At 45.4% G+C, this 10606-nt stretch overlaps 1 long non-coding RNA gene across 1 annotated transcript; it reads left to right on the forward strand.

Annotated features, from left to right (window-relative positions):
- The first annotated feature begins 2 nt into the window (after positions 1–2).
- On the forward strand, positions 3–3583 carry LOC107516114. The gene is made up of 3 exons (XR_001598200.2): positions 3–93; positions 1326–1480; positions 1924–3583. It is a non-coding gene; the product is annotated as an uncharacterized LOC107516114 (long non-coding RNA).
- Positions 3584–10606: the final 7023 nt, after the last annotated feature.

A 10606-nucleotide genomic window follows, 5' to 3' on the forward strand; every position in this document is an offset into this window, starting at 1 on the left:
AAAGCCAATCCTGGGTCACCTTGATTTACAGGGACCTAGGAAAGCAAGCTCCAGCTCCGCTGCAAACCCCAAGGGGGACCCGAATCCCTAAAGGTGAGAGAAACTATATTTACTAACACAAGGTTTGGTCAGAAAAAAGCTTTAGGAATTTGAGGGGAAATTCAGAATCCAGTAATGGCACAGAAGAAAATGAAAACGAAGAGGGCTTTTATCAGCCACTGAGGAAGCTGAGGCACAGTCACTGGTCCGGACGGAATCCTGGGTGCAGGTCCCTGCTGTGCTTCTGAATCACCCGCAGCCTAGACTGGGAGAGAGCCGCTGCCGCAGGGGGCACTGGGAAGTAACGCCCCCTAGTGGTGGTCGGTGGGCAGCTGGTGGGCGCTGGGCTTGTGCCCTGCCAGGGAAGGTGCAGTCTCCCTTGTCCTCTCAGTCTCTTCTTGGGATAGGGATTGTATCCGAAAGTTAGGAGGGAGGGCAGGGAGAGAGGGTGAGTCCATGACTTGGCTCACAGTGGAAATGGGTATAAACCAAAAAAGAGGAGAATGCAGAGGGAAAACAGCAGCGAAAGCCGAAGGGGAAAATGCAGAAAAAGGAGGCAGAAATGCTCTGCTCTAAATATGGAGAAATGTGTTTTCTCCGTTTGCCCCAACACACACGCATTCCTCAGGCTTGGCATCTCTCCTCCTTGCTGTCCGGGGCCTGCTTCAGGCCTCAATTTCGCATAACGGAAGGGGACTTTAGCTAAAGTGCCTCTGGGCAGAGGAAGAGACAGGGTCTTTGCATATCTGTCAGCCTGGGGACACATGGGAAGGGTGCTACGGGAGGCCCATCCACAAGGCAGGGTGCTGGGAGGGAGGATTTACAAGGTCAAGTGTCCATCTGGGGAAGAGAGGAGGGAGAGCAGGGTCAAGGGAAGTATTTGCTCCCTGCTGAGAAGGGTGGGGCTGTGGGGCGCCCAGAAAGCCTAAATAGAAAGACCCAGCTCCTGAAGAGAACTAGAGAGGAAGAAACCAAACCTAAGGAGGCACCCAAGTACCTTGTCTGAGAACCCCTTTTGTGTGAGAAGTTACTCTCAAACCTGAGCTAAATGTCTCTAATATGTTCTTCCGGACTTTGTGTATGAGACCAGACTATTGTTAAGTCATTTAATAATAGACTCTAACCCTTCTCCCTTCCCCTAAGTAGGATGTGAGGTCAAGGCTGCTTCTTGCTCCCCACAAGATCTTCAAGACTTGTGCTTCATACAAAATAAGATTTCAGTAAGTCATTGTTAACTGAACGAGTGTAAGAATAAATGAATAAGTCAATCATTTGTGTACTTCCAGCCAGCTCCTGCACACAGTAGGTCCATCGTTGGTAGTTCGTCATTGATAAATGGATGACTGACTGACTGACCTCTTGGGAACCCAGATTTGGTGGCTGCAAGGTTAGCCATACGCTGAAAGATGTTGCATAAAGTCTCGCCTGGGTTGAACCAACGGTGAGAATTTTGCTCAAATACAGGATGTGGGCTGAAAGCTTTTCACCTTCCTATTTTCAAGGGTGGGGGTTGGGCACCGAAAGTGCCTCTGATTTGTTAGTGGAGCCCGTGCAGGGGCTGCCAGATCTGCTGAATTGAGAGTTGGGGGAGGAAGGAGGAAAAGGGAAATAGAAGCAGCAGCCAGAGATGAAAGGGAAGCCATCGTCAGAGGCTCACGCTGTGGAACGCGGGGCAGGATCCTGGAGGGCGCCTGAGATCATCGTATGTTATTTACCCAGGAACCTGTCCCAGCTCTCCACGGATGGAGGCCAGGGAAGGTCTTTGCAGAATGGGAATAATAATGGGATTGTTTGTCAGGATGGATTATGATCATGCATGTGAAGCACTTAGCAGAGTGCCTGCATCAGAATGGATATCTAATATTATATTCCAATACTTTTTAGATACTCATTTCAATTTTATGTTACATTGGTGAAGAAGGAAGCTGAAGAGTTGTGAGGAGCCAAAACTCGTGATATCAGGGTAAGCTTCCTGTGGCATCATCACTTCCTGTCTGACCTCGAGGGCCTGGCTACAGAGAACCTGGACCCTATATGCAGCTAAAGACCAGCAGTCGTTCCCTATGTGACAGGTTAGGTTCTCCAGAAATGGATGTGGAGTCAAGAGATTGAGCACAAGTAGGTTATCAAGACTCATCACCTGTGAAAGGACGGGAGAGGGACAGGACTGGGCAGAGAGAGAAGCTGAGACACAATCTTGTCCTAACAAAGCTTCGCCGACCTGGCAGGGGCTCTAGAACAAGTGGTGTCCATCAGAATTGCCTTGCTTCACACTGAAATGCCTGGGCCCGTACTCCCGCCTCGTTTAGTCCCTAGACCTTGGGGAAGGGCCACATCTACGTTTGAGGCAGACCCTGGGAGAAGCAGCACCAGGAGGCTGGCTGCCAACTCGCCCTGTGGCTGGGAAGCAAGTTCCTAGAATGAATGCTCCAGGAGAAAGGAGCCTTTTTACTTGTGACCCTCAGCCCTTCGTGACCCACACACAGAGGCAGGTGTTTATTACTCTAATTATTTTTTGATGACTCTCATTTGCTGAGTGTTGCTGTTCACAACATAATCTCACAGACACGGCCTCATCTTGTTGCATGTCGGTGTGAGGGATCTTCAGGGGAAATCTGAAACAGATTTCAAAGCAGGGAGAATGAGAAAGCTCATCCCACTGACTCGTGATGCAGTGAGTCTCACTCTTTCTAGGTCCGATACACTTGGGCCAGCCAGTATGAAAGAGGATCTGGGGATGCTTTGAAGAAGTTTGCACTCCGAGTGTGTTAGAACCGAGGGGCAGAGAGTGCTCAGAGGAACTAAGGAACTAAGCTGGGGTGGGGCTGGGGAGGAATGAGTAGACTTGAGCATAAAGAACAACCTGAGAATGCAAAACACCTGAACACTGCTCCAGGCTCCAACGACAGCTTCGCCTTAAGCAAAGCACCTTCCCACTCCGAGTTTCAGTTCCTCTACCGCACGCCAATGCACTCGCACCCAGCTTCACACCCTAGTAACTCGCATGGCGGCTCAAACGCACTACGTATTTAAGAAGGGTTCGATGGCACTTCCAGTCACGACTGAGTAACCCTCGTGCCACAAACTGGAAAACGAGATTACATGTGTGAAACTATCGTTTCCAGACTGCAGGCAACATGCAGTGCAGGACCGCAAACGCCGAGAGAAAGAAATCAAATGGGGTGACCTTGCTGCTACCCCAGATTTCTGCCCCTCCCCCAAGTAGTCGGCAGGTATGCACTAAACACGTTCTGCTTCGGCGCTGGCACGATGGCACAGTGACTTTGGAAGACTTCATAAGTAAACCGATGGGAAGTCACAGGAGGGACGTGAAGGGGGACGGCGCTGGGTGGAAAGGCGCGGCTGATCTCAGACTGTTAAGTGTCCCCCGACTGCAGTGATGAACCCGGGACTGGCGACGTCTGTAGAAAGCCGTAGGCGCGTTTGGCCGTCTCATTCAATTTATGTTATCGGGTTTCTTTTGTTTGTTCGTTTTTCTTTTTTACTTGACTTTCTTCTTTTCTAAAATGTTATCTTATTATCAGTTTCGAGTAGACTGTACATTGGTTAGACGTGTATGTAGTTTATAAAACGATCCCCCCGATTGCTCTTTCTCGCCTTTGGCTCTCCACCTCGCCGTTAAGTTAATGCTGACCGCGCTCCCTGTGCCGAGCTCCCCATCCCCGTGACCGTCTATCAACTACTCATATGTACTTCTTCAACCTCTCACTCCATTAGGTTCTCTTGAGAAACGAGGGAAGTGCAGAGTAAAGAACCAACATAACTATGAGGAAAAAAAAAAATGCATGTCATATAAAAGCTGGAGGCAGAATTCCTTTTGTTGTCGTTGTTAGCAAAACATTCAAGTCTAAAAAGTTATGTCCCAGGATCTGGTGTAGAGAGCAAAAACAAAACAAAACAAAAAAACGAAACAAAGAAAATTAAATTGCTCTGCAAAATAAAGGAAGAAGATTTTGAGTTTGGGCTGGCCATACAAGAGGAGAGGTAAAGGGATCCTGGAAAGGAAACGGAAGAAGTTTTAATGGATGGGAGAAAAAGTTATGTAACCCTCATAGCCTGCATTATACCCTCTCCCCATTTTACAGGGAGGATATTGTGCAGCTTTCAAATGGCAGCGCCAGGACTTAACTGTAGAAATCCATAAGCCTGGTGTTCTTTCCCTCTTCATCAGGAGGAGTTCAAGCTGAGTGGTGGTTGGTTGCTCATCCACAAACCCTCCCACCTCTATCTATGGAAAAACCTTGAGGTGAAGGCCCAAAGGCTCACGTTGATTGTGAACTGAGGTATCAGGTGCTCTGACAGGAAGCCCCAAAATGACCTTGGGAAACAGGCAGGCTGTTTCCTTTGGTTAGTGCAGTGGGTGATCATTCCACCTCCTTCCCCAGAACAAGCCAGTAAACAACCTAAGCCCCACCTCCCACCCCCAGGCCTCTCCAACCAGGCCGCTATTGCTAGTTTCAATTTCCTGATGAGCAAGGGACCAATATGTGGGCCCCTAAAGAATAAAGTACTGTACCAATTTGTATTTGGTTTTCTTTGTGTATTACAAAAAGAAAAAGGCATAAAGAAAGCAAAAGCGAAGTCAAGCAGTTTTTAACTGCACAGCTGCATTCACCTTGGGAATTTGATGCCCATGGTTGCTCATGCATTTAGAAGCTGATTGCCGCCCAGACTTCAGACCCTTCATGCAGTCAACAGGTGCTGCGTACCTGCTACCTTCTGCTTCCTCTCAGCAACAGGGTCACCAGTGAGCTCCGCTGTACATTCCAGTGAAGAATATGGTAATAATATCAGCGCATAGTCTCCAATTGCTCAAAGCATTTTCATAACTAAAATCTCCCCTGGTCTTCACAAGAACCCTGCAAGTTCTGTTGGGTGTGAAAACTCCTCTGACAGTTGAGACGGTCCTTCCTTGGAGCCAGGTTCAAGTTTGTGTGGTTCAATCTGTAGCACCCAGCCTTGTGGCTGGGATAGGGGACATTCGAGATATGACAGCTGCATTCAAGACATATTGGAGTAAAATGTACAGTAAGTAGAGAAGTGGAGAATGATGAAGTCGGCTGTGGCCCTTTTTGTCTTAGAAAAGTCTAATCGGGACACCCCTTGAGGCTGAGGCTGGCCCTTATCCTCCAATAGGTGTGTAATTCCCAGAGTGCCAGCTCCCTAGGGCACTGGATTTGTGATTATTCAGCAGAGTCTGATTTGGGAAGAGATGCCGACTTGGTCCATATAATAAACAGACACGTGGGTGCCTGTATGAGTGTGTGTATCCACACACACACACCGATGCGCATCTGTCTCTTTAAATGTGACCAAGACATAAGTCAGAATGATATTCTCTGCAGGAGCCGAAGGGAAGGAGTAGAGAGCCGTCCCTGAGAACCCAGTGGGCAGCCATGGTCCTGAAGGTGATACTGTTCCTGCCCCCAGCCTCTCTACCCAGCCACCTTTCTCTCTTCCCTTCAGGTCCTGCACATGGTGACCTGCCCTCTTTCTTCACATGCTCGTCTTTCAAAGCCTTTCATCATTTCCTTGGCTTCCCCTACACAAGGCCGTGATCCCTGAGCAGACAACCCTCTGTCCAACAAGGTTGGTCAGCACAGCTCCTTCCTGGGCTGGGCAGGGGCGAGGGAGAGGAAGGGAATCGTGGGAACATGTGCCGTGCCTTCTTGGGCTTTGTTATTAGGGTGAACACAAGGAGCTGGGGGCCCATGTCATTAATAAGTCAATGAACAAGTATTTGCTGATCTCTGTGTTCTAGGACTGTGCTCAGTACTCACTGTTGTTGTCTTTGCTCATTAAATGGGAAACAAAGGGGGGGATAGAAGATAGTTATCCATCAGATCCCTTGCTAAGCTGAACACAGGCTTGGACAGGGCCATCTCCTGGGTTCTGCTCCTGACAGCCACTGGCTGTGTGATGACGAGGTTTCACTAGTGTGCCAGGGAGGCCAGGGGCTGGCAGATTCTCAGTATTTTTTTTTTCAAGTTTTTATTATTAAATTACAGTTGACATACAATATTATATTAGTTTCTGGTGTGCAATATAGTGATTAGACACATAACTTATAAAGTGATCACCTCGATAAATCTAGTACCCATCTGACACCGTGCGCGGTTATTACAATATTATTGACTTCATCACCTGTGCTGTGCTTCACATCCTCGTGACTGTTTCTATAACCGACAATTTGCACATCTTAATTCCTTCCCCTTTTTCACCCATCCCCCACCCCGCCTCCCATCTGGTCTCATTTCTTAAAGCGGGGATTTCCTGTTGCTGTGACAGTTTCAGCAGATGCACAAGCACTTGACAGGGGGACAGCCTGAGTTATAGGATTGCCTCTGATCTTGTCCCCTCTGACTTGACATTCTATTCTGCTAGGTTCTTGCTGTCAATAAATGGCCAGGCTGTGGTGATTAATGAGACAAATGAGGTGCAGAGGAACAAAAAAAGGTGTGAAATAAAGAGATTTTATTGTAGACAATAAAGAGAGTCCATTGCAATTCAGGCAAGGAGAAGAGAATTTCATTTCAAATTAGTCACTTAAAATTCACATGGAAGACATCTTGGTTATAAAAGGTTATCATTCAAAAAATAGAAAAAAAAAACAGAAAGGTGATGGAAGATGCCCTATTTTGCAAGAAAAGGCATAGGATTGAGATTTTATTACTGTGAGAAGGGTTCAGCTTGTTAATTTATGGCTCTTCAGAATGATCCTGGAACTGATGTGCGAGCTTTGTTTCTCCTCCCAGAGTCTCAAATCCTGATTCTGAAATGTCAGGTATTGCAGTCCTGGGACCGAGTAGGTGGTTTTTCAGTTTCCCCTGGTTCGATGAGAAACATACGTAGTTGCGAGAAGTTGTACAAACAAGTAGGGAGACGAGAAAGAACTGTAGACAGAATCAGTACTTGTGATAAAATGTGTTCATTCAGGTAAAGAAATTCGTCTTTGTGATGCTGCTTCAATTACGTCCTTGTCTGCTTACCTCATCGAACAGGTTGATATGTTTAACGTACGAGATTCATTTACATTTTAGAAAAATTTTGCCTATTAGATTTATGTCTTTCCTGTCAAAAGTTTGAATCATCGGAGAAAAATCAGACATTTAAAATATCTGAGGGTAGGTAGGAAGTCTAAAGATCTCACGATCTTCAGGCCCCTTCTTTCCTCCCACAATGGTGGATGGTGGGCTCTCTTGCCCAGCATTACTGAACTGTATGTCTGCCTTTTCTCTGGGGAGTTATTTACATCTCTGAGGACTTCCAGTAGCAGCAACACTTATTATGTTGAGCCTCTGTCCCAGATAGGGAACAAAAACAACAATGAACCCTCAGTGTAGAAGGGAGAGCATTTGAGGAGCAGTGAGTAGACTGGCCTGACTATAATCACATAGGGCATCTGTTTGAGGACCCCACACGAGGCTTACAGGACAGACCCATACGTCGGCTCCACAGAAGATGCCACAGCGAGTGCCGGTGGCCTCCTCAGCAGTACCCCAAGAACTTGGAGATAAGTTTCCCATCCAAGTGCGAACTAAAGGTTCACTTTATCAGCTTTGTGACTTTAGGCAAGTGTCTTAACATCTCTGAGCCTGTTTCTCCATCTATAGAGCGGGGATAGTAATACCTACTCAAAGGATTATTGGTAATGTTGATTTGAAATAATGTTTCCAAAATGCTTAGCCTAGTGCCTGGACATGTAAAGAGCTCAATTCATGGAGCTTTCTGTCCCCTGTATTCAGTGAATGACCAAGGAGAACCAGGAAATCCCTAAGTGTCATCCAGGTGTGAGTTCTGTAGTGCAGTTCAACAATTACATGTTGGCCGTGTGCTAATGTTACAGTCATAGTGCTAGGGATTTATTTTATTTATATCTGTCCAACAAAAGTATTAATCAGATGCTCGTAAGGAAATTGGTTATGCCTATCGGTTGCCCAAAGCCCTAAATAGTGCTGAAAAGGTACTTTCGATTCTAGCACAGTGCCAGGCACAGACCCACAGAGGAGGGGGAGCGAGCAGTCGAACGATTAATCTCAGGAAGAAATGTGTAACTACAAACCTTTATAAGTGCTTTTAAGAAAACAAAGGAAATGGTATGATTTGAGGTTGTAACAGAAGGATCTGATTTAAATGTGGGGGAAGGGTGTCAGGGTTCAGTCAAGATTATTCAACTGTAGAAACTTTGTCTAAAAGAGAGATTTGAGAGCTTTGGCTCCAGAAGCTCTTCATGGTGAAGTAAAAGGTCATCTTTGTTTCCAGCACTCAGGTGGTCTTTCCTACTCCTGGCCATTATTGCTTACTCCTGACAGACATATAGTTATTGTCCAAGTCATTCATCACAGGGGATCAGAAGTCAAGATCCCAAGGTGACTTGAAGGATAGATAGCTGGGCTCTGTTCACGTCAAACTACAGAGAGGATGGATACAACACTATTGGACGTATACAGCACCATTGACAGTGTTATTCTGTCCTGAAGGACCCTTCTTTGGAGATATTTTTGGTTTTGTTGTTGTCATTCTGGTGTTTTTATGCCGAAGGACAAGATCACATCCTGTGTGTGAAACACGGTCCTCCCCTGAATGTAATAAACATTACCATCGTCAGTCATTCTGGAACATATGAATATTGATTCGAGCATTTCCACCGCAGTCAGGGCAGCTGGTCCCTGCAACCTGGAGCAGGCCTGGTGGCAGGCAGACAAGTGCCCAGGGGAGGGACCCCACTGCAGATCCACCCCTAGAGCAGAAATACTTGTTTCTACTGTTCTCTCTCTTGTAATATCTTTCTCTTATCACAAAGCCTTCGGCAAAGTCGTCACAAACGTTATTTCCTGACCTTAGCTATTCTGTATGGAATTAGAGACAGGGTCCAGGTTGGGCAAAATGGCACAGAGCAGAGCACTATCGGTCTGTCCTGAGACAAGGAGGAGGAAGTGATTGTTTGGCGCCCTATGACAGACTGATGACAAGCAACTACCAGAATTGACCTGTGGAGCATGTAAGCACATCTCAAGGGTTTCTCAGAAATACCTGGAGACAGGAACCTGGTAATAGACAGTACTTCCATCATTCAAAGAGATGAAGTTGAGACTACAGCGATCTGGTCATTAGAGGGATGTGTGAAGTTTGGGCATTTGGATTACAAGTCTATTCTTTCTAGGGCTCACACCCACCTTGCAAGGTGATTTAATCATCTCAGGAGAGGGAAGCTCCTTGCGCCCAAGGTCATCCTATTATGGCTTGCTCTCTACCTGAATAAAACTTATCTGTGGACTTCCTTCAAAATCTTCAAGAAAGGAGGACTGGTACCATTTTCTTCCACTCACAGCCAGACTCTGGGTACAGTGGGAGGTGGAAGCTATAAGAAGAAAAGACCCTTTTCTCTTAGCAAAAACGAAGGCCTCTTTTTCTATCCTTTAACTTCCTACTTCCTCATCTACAAATTAATTGACATCTATACCCATTCTCATATTTCCCTCCCTCAAATAAAGTACCCTTTTCCCATTTAAACCCAATCTTCTACCTAAGGCTCTGCCTTCCACCTTCTCCCCTCCACTCAAACCTTGTTTCATCTGCCACTTTTTCTTATACTTTACATCTCATCCCTGCTGGTTCCCTACCTCTAATGCCATTAATACAATCTCATCTTTTCCATCATAACCCACCACTTGAAACTCAAATCTCCCTCTCATTATGGACCAATGAGCATTTATCCTATTGTTTTATACACTTCTCAAAAAAATCATTTAACTCTACTTCCTTACATCCCAATAATTTCTGAATTCATTCTCAACTAGCTTAAACCTCTATTTATGTCATCCCAACATCCTAATGAATATATATTTTTTAATTTTTTGAAATTAAAGTCTCATATATATATACCAAAAAATGCACAGAAGTGTACAGTGCAAAGAATGATCACATAGTGAATATGCCTATGTATCTGCCACCAGGAGAAATAGAACATAACCAGCACCCAGAAGCCCAATTACTTCTTCCTTCCTCCCTAAATCTAACATCATCCTGACTCTTCATACCATATATTCAATTTACCTATTTTTAACTTATGTAAATGGAATCTTACATTATGTACTCTTTTGTGTCTGGCTTTTTTGCTCAACATTAGGTTTGTGTGAATTAACTGTCATTGTATGTAGCAGTAGTTTGTTCATTTTTACTGCTGTATAGTGCTCCATTGTAAGAATACACCTCACTTCATCCATTTCACTGTTCATGGACATTTCAGGTTATTTCCAGTTCAAGGCTATTTCAAATAGATTTCCATAATCATTCTTGTACACATATTTTTGGTGCACGTGTGTGCATACTTCTTCATGTGTTTTTAACAGAAGGAAGTCGTTTGGTTGGACCACCATAAAACAGTTTGGGAAAATTAAGGCACAGTAATATTCAACTAAATTGCACAAGTTTATCATGAACAATTTCTAAACTTACACGGAAATGCAAAAGACACAGGTGCAGCCAAGAGAAAGTGTTTGAGGAAGAGATGTGTCCTCGCACGGGGGATTACACTGAGAATCGG

This window comes from Rousettus aegyptiacus, unplaced genomic scaffold, assembly GCF_014176215.1.
Source record: "Rousettus aegyptiacus isolate mRouAeg1 unplaced genomic scaffold, mRouAeg1.p scaffold_m13_p_17, whole genome shotgun sequence".
Lineage (NCBI taxonomy): Eukaryota > Metazoa > Chordata > Mammalia > Chiroptera > Pteropodidae > Rousettus > Rousettus aegyptiacus.